This window comes from Salvelinus fontinalis, chromosome 16 (genome assembly GCF_029448725.1).
Source record: "Salvelinus fontinalis isolate EN_2023a chromosome 16, ASM2944872v1, whole genome shotgun sequence".
In the NCBI taxonomy this organism is placed as follows: domain Eukaryota; kingdom Metazoa; phylum Chordata; class Actinopteri; order Salmoniformes; family Salmonidae; genus Salvelinus; species Salvelinus fontinalis.
The window spans coordinates 1,928,446-1,942,919 of record NC_074680.1 but is presented as its reverse complement, the minus strand read 5'-3'; positions in this window follow the sequence as shown (position 1 = coordinate 1,942,919).

Genomic DNA, 14,474 nt, shown 5'->3' with positions numbered 1-14,474 from the left:
TCAAAAGAACACAGACACTGGACAGAGGAACTCTGCCTAGAAGGCCAGCATCCCGGAGTCGCCTCTTCACTGTTGAAGTTGAGACTGGTGTTTTGCGGGTACTATTTGATGATGCTTCCAGGTGAGGACTTGTGAGGCGTCTGTTTTTCAAACTAGACACTAATGTACTTGTCCTCTTGCTCAGTTGTGCACTGGGTTCTCCCACTCTTCTTTCTATTCTGGTTAGTCAGTTTACGCTGTTCTGTGAAGGGAGTAGTACACAGAGTTGTACCAGATCTTCAGTTTCTTGGCAATTTCTCGCATGGAATAACCATAATTTCTAAGAACAAGAATAGACTGACGAGTTTCAGAAGAAAGTCTTTGTTTCTGACCATTTTGAGCCTGTAATGGAACCCATAAATGCTGATGCTCCAGATACTCAACTAGTCTAAAGAAAGCCAGTTTTATTGCTTCTTTAATCAGAACAACATTTTTCAGCTGTGCTAGTTTCCTGAAAATAGCTCTACAGTACTATTAAGCCTATGATATGAATTATAGGGAGGGTGTACTGTTTCTGTGAATGTGTGTTTTCATTTAACTTTTGTTTCCAAACCTTTCCCTTTAGACATAAAAAAAAAAATGGGAAGGAAGTTGTGTTGGGGAGAGAGTTGAGTTATTGACTAGACTGGTGAGGGTCGGGCCTGTAATCGAACCCACAAATGCTGATGCTCCAGATACTCAACTAGTCTAAAGAAGGCCCGTTTTATTGCTTCCTTAATCAGCACAACAGTTTTTCAGTTGTGCTAACATAATTGCAAAAGGGTTTTCTAATGATCAATTAGCCTTTTAAAATGATGAACTTGGATTAGCTAACAAGTTGGCTAACAATTGGAACACAGGAGTGATGGTTGCTGATAATGGACCTTTGTACGCCTATGTAGATATTCCATTACAAATCAGCTGTCTCCAGCTACAATAGTCATTGACAACATTAACAATGTCTACATTGTATTTCTGATCAATTTGATGTTATTTTAATGGACTTTTTTTTGTTGCAAAAATAAGGACATTTCTAAGTGACCCCAAACTTTTGAACTTTAGTGTATGTGACCCATTTCAGGAAACTAGGCGTATGTCGCGGGTCACTAGAACCATTTGAGCGTAAACTTTTTTGTTGTTGTCAGAAATGCCTTCTCAAATGTGAACTTTCATGTGACTAAATAACAAACTTGTATGCCATCAGTAAATATGAATCAAATTGTAAAATTATGAACCTAGTTTAGCCACAGAAAAAGACAGCAACTTCCCACTAGCCATGATTGACTGAGAAAATGAGTGGGCTGGACATGCCGAGAGATGAGTTTGGATTGGTCTGCCATATAGTACGCCTCTGTCTATTTGAGCTGGTCAGTTTTTCTAGGTAATCTTCTCAACTGCAGCTTTTAAAAAATGTATCGCATAGTAATTCTGCATAAGCCTAATGTCAAGTTAAAGTGTACTGTTAGCTACCTAACGTTCAGTGTTTGCTCCACTTTTTGGAGGCCCGGGTTTCGAAATCAGTGCAATTCATGTAAGACAGCTAAGGAGATGGAGAAAACACCTGTCTCCGGATTACAACCATGGCATCTGACAGGAGACATGTCCATCGATGATGTATACGGGTAATATAGTCTAGCTAGCGTCATGAGTTGGGATTATGGTTTATTGTTTCGCTAGCTAGCTACATGTTTTAAACAGGATCGGTGAGTCCCCCACGGGACGGTTGAGCTAACGTAGGCTAATGTGATTAGCATGAGGTTGTAAGTAACGCAAACATTTCTCAGGACATAGACATATCTAATAATGGCAGAAAGCGTAAATTCTTGTTAATCTAACTGCACTGTCCAATTTACGGTAGCTGTTACAGTGAAAGAATACCATGCTATTGATTGAGGAGAGTGCACAGTTATGAACTTAGAAATATAATAATAAACCAATTAGGCACATTTGGGCAGTTTTGTTACACAACTTTGATTAGAAATGCAATGGTTCATTGGATCAGTCTAAAAGTTTGCACATTCACTGCTGCCATCTAGTGGCCAAAATCGAAATTGCTCCTGAGCTGGAATAATGCATTATTGCCTTTCTCTTCCATTTCAAAGATGATGGTACAAAAAATATTTTTTTTAAACACGTTTTTTTCTTTGTATTATGATTTACCAGATCTAATGTGTTATATTCTCCTACATTAATTTCACATTTCCACAAACTTCAAAGTGGTATCAAGAATATGCATATCCTTGCTTCAGGTCCTGAGGTACAGGCAGTTAAGATTTGGGTATGTCATTTTAGGTGCAAATGTAAAAAAAAAAAGTGGTGGATTCTTAAGAAGTTAACAAAGCATCCACTATGCAATTATCCATTTCAATAGAATGTCACTGCAACAACTGTTGATAGACGTACTAGCTGGTAAATTTGCTCTGGCTATCTACTCCAATTTCAGACGAAGGTAAAGATAGTATAGCTAGCTACATTTACAGATTTTACACATTTCTAATTTTGACAAAGTGGTTCATGTTAAAGTGTACTCTTAGCTAGCTAATGTTAGCTGGCTGGCTCGCTAGCTAACGTTATTCAGACCCATTTGCTTGACTAGTTATAGCCTAATGTTAGCTAACATTGAACCTGGTTGGTTAGCTACCTGAAGATTCTTGCAGGGTAGTAATGTCAGGTCCAAACGCCAACAGGTAAGTCCAAAACAGTCCAGCTCATACACAGTAAATCCAGCCAATATATATTGGCCCTTTCTCTATGGTTCACAGCTCCTTCCAGCCCTCTCTCTCTCTTCCTGGTTTGTCTTGACCCTTTATCTGTGGGTCGGCCCCACCTTCTGAGGGTTCCCCTTGCTTCTGGGAATTGCAGTCAGCCATTTTGTGATTTGTGGTTCTGTTCGGGGTGGCCATTTTAGTGATAGGACAGAGCCCGTTTATTAGTTCTGCTCTCACATATCTGCCATTCATCCCTCGACCCCCTTCTTTGCCACACTAGCCAATGTTAGCCAGTTAGCTTGGGTGCTTGACTGCTGTTGTGAGGTCAGAACGCTCGGATCAACCCTACTCCTCGGTCAGAGCGTCCAGTGTGTGCTTGAACGCTCCGAGAGCGAAACGCTCTGAATTTACGAATGGACAATCTGACAATACAGTTGCAGTGACCAACGCTCTGGATAACATAACAGCCTGAGCAGCTCTGCTAAATGAGTAATGTTCAGTGAGCTGTTCTTTCATTTGTGTCTGGAAGTAGCTAGCAAGTTAGCTTGGGTGCCTGACTCCTTTTTTAAATTAATTTTTAAATATTTTTTTAATTATTATGATGAACAAAACAAATACAAAAACAAAAATATACAAACAAGAGTACATAAACCTGACATTGGTATTACATATCGAGATACATTGTATAATTTGTCATAGAGTTTTATGGTACGTATTGCTTTTTTGTTTTTACACTTACTGATAATTTTAAAATCATATTTAAATTCTATCTTAAACAATGTGAAGAGGGGTTTGTTTTCCGCCCACTTCATTTTATGGATAAAGAATCTGCCATAAAAAATAAGCAAATTCACAATGAAAGTTAAATCAGTGTCCATATAATTTGGATCAAAATAAAGTCTTTCAAATAAACATTAAAATTAAATCTTCTAAATCACTCCAAAATCTGACATAAAAACAGTCCCAAAATAAATGGCCACTCTGGGTCACAACCACAAAATACACATTTTTTTCAATAGCTATTTTGAATCTGTGTATAATAAAAGGTATCAGGAATCAAGGTAAGACCCAAGTGCAGACTGTGTGAAGTAACAATGTGTATTGTAACCACAGGGGCAGGCGAACGACAGGTCAAGGCAGGCAGGGGTCGATAATCCAGAGCAGAGGCCAAGGTACAAGACGGCAGGCAGGCTCAGGGTCAGGTCAGGCAGTGGTCAGGCGGGCGGGTACAGGGTCAGGACAGGCAAGGGTCTAAAACCAGGAGGATGAGAAAAGAGAGACTAGGGATAAACAGGAGCTGAGACAAACCGCTGGTAGGCTTGAACAAATAAGACGAACTGGCAGCAGACAGACAGAAAACACAGGTATAAATATACAGGGGCTAATTGTAACGCTCTTCGTTGGGAGAAAAAGAGGAGGACCAAAGCGCAACGTCTTAAGTGTTCATGATGAATCTTTAATGGAACAAACTGAACACTGAAATACAAAAATAATAAAGTGAATGAACGAAAACCGAAACAGTTCCGTGTGGAACACACAGACACGGAAGACAACCACCCACAAAACCCAGGTGGAAAAAGGCTACCTAAGTATGATTCTCAATCAGAGACAACTAACGACACCTGCCTCTGATTGAGAATCATACCAGGCCAAATGAGAAAAAAACAACATAGAAAAACAAACATAGATAACCCACCCAACTCACGCCCTGACCATACTAAAACAAAGAAAATACAAAAGAACTAAGGTCAGAACGTGACAATAATGGGGAAGATGGGCGACAGCTGGAGGAGGGTGGAGGCATTCACAGGTGAAGGACAGGTGAAACAGATCAGGGCGTGACAAAAGGTCTTTACAGGTGTGCTTGACTGCTGTTAGTACAAAATGCTCGGATCAACCCTTAAAGAGATGGGTGGGGCTAAAGCTTAAGAGGGTGTGAATGATGCTGAATGGATGTAGACAAAGAAGGGCTCTCCAGTAGTAGTACCAAAACATTCAAAGGCCATTTTCTCAAAAGTGAGTTTACCAACTTTCAAAGCAAAATTACTTTCCCATTGTTCCTCATGCAGTGTATGATACAACATTTTGTAGCTCTGAGTCTCAACTTTTATCCAATATAAAAAACACTATTTCAAATTTTGCAACATAAGACCGATTTGAGCCTGTCGGACACATGCAGTGCCTTGCAAAAGTATTCATCCCCCTTGGCGTTTTCCCTATTTTTTTTGCATTACAACCTGTCATTTAAATCGATTTTTATTTGAATTTCATGTAATGGACATAAACAAAATAGTCCAAGTTGGTGAAATGAAATGAAAAATCCCACATATGCTGAGCACTTGTTGGCTGTTTTTCCTTCACACTGTGGTCCGACTCATCCCACACCATCTCAATGTGGTTGAGTTACACAGCCTGGAGGTGTGTTGGGTCATTGTCCTGTTGAGAAACAAATGATAGTCCCACTAAGCCCAAACCAGATGGGATGGCGTATTGCTTCAGAATGCTGTGGTAGCCATGCTGGTTAAGTGTGCCTTGAATTCTAAATAAATCACAGACAGTGTCACCAGTAAAGCACCCCCACACCATAACACCTCCTCCTACATGCTTTACGGTGGGAAATACACAAGCGGAGATCATTCGTTCACCCACACCGCGTCTCACAAAGACACAGCGGTTGGAATCAATGGTGTTCTTGGGGTTGTACTCATCCTTCTTCTTCCTCCAAACACGGCGAGTGGAGTTTAGACCAAAAAGCTCTATTTTTGTCTCATCAGACCACATGACCTTCTCCCATTCCTCCTCTGGATCATCCAGATGGTCATTGGCAAACTTCAGACAGGTCTGGACATGCGCTGGCTTGAGCAGGGGGACCTTGCGTGCGCTGCAGGATTTTAATCCATGACGGCGTAGTGTGTTACTAATGGTTTTCTTTGAGACTGTGGTCCCAGCTCTCTTCAGGTCATTGACCAGGTCCTGCCGTGTAGTTCTGGGCTGATCCCTCACCTTCCTCATGATCAATGATGTCCCACGAGGTGAGATCTTGCATGGAGCCCCAGACCGAGGGTGATTGACCGTCATCTTGAACTTCTTCCATTTTCTAATAATTGTGCCAACAGTTGTTGCCTTCTCACCAAGCTGCTTGCCTATTGTCCTGTAGCCCATCCCAGCCTTGTGCAGGTCTACAATTTTATCCCTGATGTCCTTACATAGCTCTCTGGCCTTGGCCATTGTGGAGAGGTTGGAGTCTGTTTGATTGAGTGTGTGTACAGGTCTTTTATACAGGTAACGAGTTCAAGCAGGTGCAGTTAATACAGGTAATGAGTGGAGAACAGGAGGGCTTCTTAAAGAAAAACTAACAGGTCTGTGAGAGCCAGAATTCTTACTGGTTGGTAGGTGATCAAATATTTATGTCATGCAATAAAATGCAAATTAATTACTTAAAAATCATACAATGTGATTTTCTGGATTTTTGTTTTAGATTCCGTCTCTCACAGTTGAAGTGTACCTATGATAAAAATGACAGACCTCTACATGCTTTGTAAGTAGGAAAACCTGCAAAATCGGCAGTGTATCAAATACTTGTTCTCCCCACTGTGTATATACACTGCTCAAAAAAATAAAGGGAACACTAAAATAACACATCCTAGATCTGAATGAATGAAATATTCTTATTAAATACTTTTTCTTTACATAGTTGAATGTGCTGACAACAAAATCACACAAAAATTATCAATGGAAATCAAATGTATCAACCCACAGAGGTCTGGATTTGGAGTCACACTCAAAATTAAAGTGGAAAACCACACTACAGGCTGATCCAACTTTGATGTAATGTCATTAAAACAAGTCAAAATGAGGCTCAGTAGTGCCTGTATGACGTGCCTGTATGACCTCCCTACAACGCCGGGCATGCTCCTGATGAGCCAACTCCTGGACAGTCTGTGGTGCAACGTGGCGTTGGTGGATGGAGCAAGACATGATGTCCCAGATGTGCTCAATTGGATTCAGGTCTGGGGAACGGGCGGGCCAGTCCATAGCACCAATGCCTTCCTCTTGCAGGAACTGCTGACACACTCCAGCCACATGAGGTCTAGCATTGTCTTGCATTAGGAGGAACCCATGGCCAACCGCACCAGCATATGGTCTCACAAGGGGTCTGAGGATCTCATCTCGGTACCTAATGGCAGTCAGGCTACCTCTGGCGAGCACATGGAGGGCTGTGCGGCCCCACAAAGAAATGCCACCCCACACCATGACTGACCCACCGCCAAACCGGTCATGCTGGAGGATGTTGCAGGCAGCAGAACGTTCTCCACGGCGTCTCCAGACTCTGTCACGTCTGTCACGTGCTCAGTGTGAACCTGCTTTCATCTGTGAAGAGCACAGGGCGCCAGTGGCGAATTTGCCAATCTTGGTGTTCTCTGGCAAATGCAAACGTCCTGAACGGTGTTGGGCTGTAAGCACAACCCCCACCTGTGGACGTCGGGCCCTCATACCACCCTCATGGAGTCTGTTTCTGACCGTTTGAACAGACACGTGCACATTTGTGGCCTGCTGGAGGTCATTTTGCAGGGCTCTGGCAGTGCTCCTCCTTGCACAAAGGCGGAGGTAGCGGTCCTGCTGCTGGGTTGTTGCCCTCCTACGGCCTCCTCCACGTCTCCTGATGTACTGGCCTGTCTCCTGGTAGGGCCTCCATGCTCTGGACACTACGCTGACAGACACAGCAAACCTTCTTGCCACAGCTCGCATTGATGTGCCATCCTGGATGAGCTGCACTACCTGAGCCACTTGTGTGGGTTGTAGACTCCGTCTCATGCTACCACTAGAGTGAGAGCACCGCCAACATTGAAAAGTGACCAAAACATCAGCCAGGAAGCATAGGAACTGAGAAGTGGTCTGTGGTCACCACCTGCAGAACCACTCCTTTATTGGGGTGTCTTGCTAATTGCCTATAATTTCCACCTGTTGTCTATTCCATTTGCACAACAGCATGTGAAATGTATTGTCAATCAGTGTTGCTTCCTAAGTGGACAGTTTGATTTCACAGAAGTGTGATTGACTTGGAGTTACATTGTGTTGTTTAAGTGTTCCCTTTATTTTTTTGAGCAGTGTATATATGCCTACCACCAGGTCAACATTGCAAACGAACGGCGTTTGACACTACGCCTTAATGCCAGCCGAAAACAGAGCCCTGAATGTCATATTGCTCAGTGTTTGAGAATTAGTTGCTTATTATATCTTGATGTGTGCCCTTTGCTGCGTCCTTGATTCTCTGCTGGGCACGCAATATCAAGTATGACTAGTGGGGTCTCAATCAAATTATCCATGGCCTATATACTATATGCTATAGGCCTAGGCTATACGAAGAGCATGCTCGGAGAAGCACAGGGCAATGTAACATTTCTAAGAAAATGTACTTGGAGTCTTTGAGCTGCTGGGAAGGTGTATATAAAACTAAGCTACATTGCATTACACACTGCACTGGATAGGCTATCCCAATCATGAGCCCTGGCCCACAATATCTGTGTGCGAGGACTAGGCCTACTGATGTCCTGCTCAGTTTGAGAGAGAGAGCCCGAAGTTGAGGAGGACCGGAGGTAAGGTTGCTACAATAGATTTTAATAAAAACAATATCTTTCAATGTCCATAACGAAGCTATGTATCAGAGCTATTGACCTCACAATAAGCCATATTCGAGTAATTTACATAACTTTACTATGAAGCAGCAGGCCCGGAGGACAGCTCATGGTATCCTACTTCTGGAAGTCCTAATTAATTTAAACAGTCTTTATTTTATTTTGGACTTCAGGACACTAACAAGAGGGTTTTGTGTTGGAGCATTTTTCTTCAAGAAAATATAGGTAGTATGCCTACCTGTTTGACAGACAAAATGATAGTCTACTATACATAGATTTTGTAAACCAATTCCTTCAGTCACCATGCACTCCTTCAATATCTCAGTGTCAGTGAGTGAAGGGCTAGGCGTGTTAAGTTAAAACCAGGGCTCGAACTGAGGGTGTGTGTGAGGGTGTGGCTAAAAGCATAAACCTACCCCTTGTTAAGTTTAAGATTTTGAAAAAAATGAAATGCACCAGATTATATAAACAGATTTTAAACAATGCTTTAGTCCGCAATGCTTTATGCTAGAAACTAGCTGTAAAATGCTGGGGAAAGACGTGGCTCCGATGCATATGGGATATCAATGGGTTGTCTTTATGACGTTCAAAGGCTGCACTACAACCTTCTATAGCCGAGGATACCAAAAATGTACTTGGCTTGGGAAGAAATGTGTGATTCTGTGACTTATCAATTGACAACCCACATTTCAACAGGCTGTTAAACAACATAGGAACTCTAAATCAGTCAGGAGCAAGCCAGGAAGATATGAAAATGAATGATTTAGGCTATATTATTATAATTTCAAGGCTATAGCCTGCAAAGCATTTGTGACACGCTACAGGCTGGCAGGATCGCTCAGAATTTCAACAACAGCACACAGCACTTCAATGCTTATATGCTTATAAATATTGCATTTCGGGTCTATAAAATGACATTTCAAAAAAACATTACTTAGAATGAAATAATAATAAAACAAAATAAGGCCTTACTCGGCTATACAGTCATTCTACAGTGCCTTTGATATCACTTTTAGAAACATGAGTTTGGCCAGTCTTTGGTTTGAGGATCATGCGGTGAGCTATCCATTCCTAGTTTGTTAATTTAGCCTAGCAGTTACAAGTGCATATAGGCTTATCTGCTGTGTTAAAAAAAAAAGGCTTTTTCTCGAATTCATTGTTGATCAGATACTTCAGTTGGTACTGGTTGTGCAAAATGTTAATAGTGGATAGACAACTTCAGCACTGTTCCAAACTTAGACTATTCTATCAATAGCCTCTGTATAGAAATCCCAACCTTTCTGGTGCTGCAGTGTGCACTCATTCATTGTCAAGCTCTGTTGTGGTAGTAACTTACACAAAGCTTGAAGGGACACTTCTTTCATGGAATAAGATTTGACATATTAGTGTTGTTTGGCTCATGACGTTTCATCAAGTTCAGGGGGTCCACCCTTGAGTGTCAAAAAAAGAGTAGCCTCACATATTAGGACAACTCAAACAATACCTCAGTGACACTCCACAATTATTACATGAGCATGAACCAACCTCGTGCAACGTTGAGAGTTTGGAGGGCTGGAAAGGGCCCTGAACATCTCCTAAAAGCTTCTGTCACTTCTACTCACAGACTGATTCTGCAGCCAGGGGAAGTTGACGGATTTTATGCACAGTCAGTTCCAATGCTCACCCCGTGTCACTGTCCGAGGTGCTGAAATGACAGCATCATTATACGGGAGAAGGACTCATTTCCAGTCATGGGTTGTGTCGCAAAAGGCACCCTATTCCTACTACTTTTGACCAGGGGAATAGTCCACTAGCCCTGGTCAAAAGTAGTGGACTATTATAGGGAGTAGTGATCCATTTGAGATGCACACCATGGTGCCTGGGCAGAACAGAGGCAATTGGACAAGCAGTGCTTATCATTGTCGATGTCTATTTATTGTGAGGATTTCTTTGATTGCCCCCTAGGCCAAATTCACAGACAACATTTTCCTGGACCAAATTCAAACGACAACCATCGTTAGACACATTAAAGCATCGGTGCCTAGGATGTCGATCGTGGTCGACCAGTAGACCGCATAAAAGTTTTCAAAATGTATGCACAAAAAATACATATTTTGGCAATTCACAGCGTTACCATCGAGTCTGCTTTAAAATAATGTGATCCACAGTTCTGAAGCACAGTGTGTGGCTTATAGGTTAGATTTTTTCTCGAATTTTACTGCACAGCCAACATATTTTTAAAAACTGCTTGATTGACATAAAATTGGACCAACCTGTGACACTATAGTTGCTACATTTGTTTTCCAAACTGTCGCTACCATAGCAACCGTCTGCAATTAGTATGTTTACATTTCCACTATTGCGAGACCTGTAATAGAATATTCTTTGTTGTTCCAGTGGTAGTTGTTTTTTTTCTATGAAGTTGCGGTTACATTGTTAATATGAGTGCTGGACCAAGCAGCAAGAAACCGAAAATCTACCACTTTCAGTGGGAGGAAGATAATTTTTTTAACCTCAACAAATTCTAAATGTGTGTGTCTGATCTGCCATTCAAGTGTAGCTCTTGCTAAGAAGGGAAATGCCAAGAGGCATTTCAGAACTGTTCGCAAGAAATATGAAAATGACTTTCCAGCTAAAAGTGAACTAAGTAAGAGAAAAGTAAAAGAGTTGAGTCTCAACTAGCTGCCCAACAATCAATCTTTACAAGGCCCAGCTCAAAATCAAAGGCAGCCATGAGTCGCAATACTAGCAAAGCACAGTAAACCTTTCCAGGATGGAGAAATGGTAAAAGAGGTATTTTTAGAGGTAGCAGAATCATTGTTTGATGATTTCAAAAATACATCAGAAATCGTTTACGCTATTAAGGATGTTCAGCTATCCAGAAATAGTTATACGGCGCTGTGAAATGATGGATGAGGAATTGAGGGAGCATCTTAAAAAATATATATATGAGTGAGTGTTCTTTTCACTTCAATTTGACGAGTCGACAGACGTGATCGATACGTCTCTGGGGCGGCAGGGTAGTCTAGTGGTTAGAGCGCTGGACTAGTAACCGAAAGGTTGCAAGTTCAAATCCCCGAGCTGACAAGGTAAAAATCTGTCGTTCTGCCCCTGAACAAGGCAGTTAACCCACCGTTCCTAGGCCGTCATTGAAAATAAGAATTTGTTCTTAACTGACTTGCCTAGTTAAATAAAAAAAAATAAAAAAATGCAATACCATGTGTGGATATCATAAGGTGAATGCACTAATTTGTAAGTCGCTCTGGATAAGAGCGTCTGCTAAATGACTTAAATGTAAATGTCTCAGTTGTACATTTTCATCACAATGGTGTTTGAAAATATGACTGCCAAAGAGGAACTGCTCAAAATCATATCGTCGAAAGGAAAAAATCGAGGGGAGAATATTTTTGTGGCATTCAAGGACTTTATTAATAGCACTCAGTTACCCATTTACAAACTTCAGTGAGTCAAGTCAAAATACAGGTCCACTCTAACAGATGATCACCTGGACACCTGCTTGAGGCTTGCAATCAGTAGCTACAACCCAGACTATGCAACGCTTGATGACAGCATGCAGTGCAAATCATCCAATCAATAAGGTGAAACGTTATTTAATATTGGCGGCGGGAGGGGTAGAATGGGTGGGAAAAGTAGATCCTATGTAACTAAAGTCTGGGCACCCCTGCATTAAAGGGAATAACAAGTAGGAGTCAGGTCCGATACAATTAGGGCCCTTGTGTCATTGATAACTTGACAAAACATAGAATCCTCAATACGTTACAGTAAATAAAGTTAACAGTTGTGCAAAAATGGGCATTGTTTTTACCAACCTACATGTCATGTGAAGAATGATTTAATTGTAACTGCTTGCAATAGAACACTATACACTTACGTTAAAAAAAATATTATAGAATGAGACGGGGTAAAGTGCATGAGATCTACTCTTAACTAGAAGGCAATAATTGCCTCCAAACCAACATGTAGTATAAAAGCATTGCTAAAAAACTGTCTGTCATCTGTTTGAGCTTCAGAACCTTTGACTTCTAAGAGCGCAAGCAGACACCACCCACCTATACCTGAAGGAGTTAAGATCTTCATTAAAATGAGAGATGGTTCTCTTTTCTTACATCGATGTCTTTTTGTCTTCTCCAGTGTTTTAATACATCCATTAAATTGGATTCCCGGCCTCTAGGGAGTGACAGGCAGGGAGGTATTTACTCCAGGAATGCAGTGGGATGGGCATTTTGGGAGGCAGGAAAACGGGCTCAGTTGTTAGAACATGGATATGTGGTCCGCTTAAGCCCAATTTCCACAACCTGAGTCACTGATGTGTTTTACCACAGTCAATTGAGTTGTTACTCCCAGTTAAATGTTTATTAGACCAGCCCAGTGTAGAGCGCAAAAATAAAACAGCTTGATTGTCTGTGGGCCTCAATTCATGATAACAAGTGTCATTCTTGAGTGTGCGAATCATGCTGTAGCAAATTTGTGAATTAACTGGTCCGACACTACAACGGAAAACTGTAACATACAGTTATTTTGAGTATTTAACAGTAAAATACTCTGAAATGGTTTACTGCAGCATACTGTAAATGATGGTGCATTGTGGGAAAATGCTGTGGGTGGGGAAATAATTGCTGTATTTCGAATGGTATTGTACTGAACACAAATATAAAGGCCACATGTAAAGTGTTGGTCCATGTTTATATACAGTACCAGTCAAAAGTTTGGATACACCAACTCATTCAAAGGTTTTTCTTTATGTTTTACTATTTTCTACATTGTAGAATAATAATGAAGACATCAAAACTATGAAATAACACATATGGAATCATGTAGTAAGCAAAAAAGTCTTAAACAAATCTTTGAGATTCTTTGACGTAGCCACCCTTTGCCTTGATGACAGCTTTGCACACTCTTGGCAAAATATATTTTGATTTGTTTCACACTTTTTTTGGTTTCTACATGATTCCATATGTGTTATTTCATAATTTTGATCAAATCAAATTTATTTATAAAGCCCTTCTTGCATCAGCTGATGTCACAAAGTGCTGTACAGAAACCCAGCCTAAAACCCCAAACGGCAAGCAATGCAGGTGTAGAAGCATGGTGGCCAGGAAAAACTCCCTAGAAAGGCCAGAACCTAGGAAGAAACCTAGAGAGGAACCAGGCTATGAGGGGTGGCCAGTCCTCTTCTGTGGCTGTGCCGGGTGGTGATTATAACAGAACATGGCCAAGATGTTCAAATGTTCATAGATGACCAGCAGGATCAAATAATAATAATCACAGTGGTTGTAGAGGGTGCAACAGGTCAGCACCTCAGGAGTAAATGTCAGTTGGCTTTTCATAGCCGAACATACAGAGTATCTCTACCGCTCCTGCTGTCTCTAGAGAGTTGAAAACAGGTAGGTAGCACGACCGGTGAACAGGTCAGGGTTCTATAGCCACAGGCAGAACAGTTGAAACTGGAGCAGCAGCACGGCCAGGTGGACTGGGGACAGCAAGAAGTCATCAGGCCAGGTAGTCCTGAGGCATGATCCCAGGGCTCAGGTCCTCCGGGAGAGAGAGAGAATTAGAGAGAGCATACTTAAATTCACACAGGTCACCGGACAGGAGAAGACAGGAGAAATACTTCACATATAAAAGACTGACGCCAACCCGGACAGGAAGATCACATCAGTGACTCAACTCATTCAAGTGGCGCATGGAAGAGCACCAGTAAGCCAGTGACTCAGCCCCTGTAATAGGGTTAGAGGCAGAGAATCCCAGTGGAGTGAGGGGAACCGGCCAGGCAGAGAGAGCAAGGGTGGTTCGTTGCTCCAGTGCCTTTCGGTTCACCTTCACACTGCTGGGCCAGACTACACTCAATCATAGGACCTACTGAAGAGATGAGTCTTCAATAAAGACTTAAAGGTCGAGACCGAGTCTGCGTCTCTCAAATGGATAGGCAGACCATTCCATAAAAATGGAGCTCTATAGGAGAAAGCCCTGCCTCCAGCTGTTTGCTTAGAAATTCTAGGGACAGCAAGGAGGCCTGCGGCTTGTGACCGTAGCGTATGTGTAGGTACGTACAGCAGGAACAATTCGGAAAGATTAGGTAGGAGCAAGCCCATGTAATGCTTTGTAGGTTAGC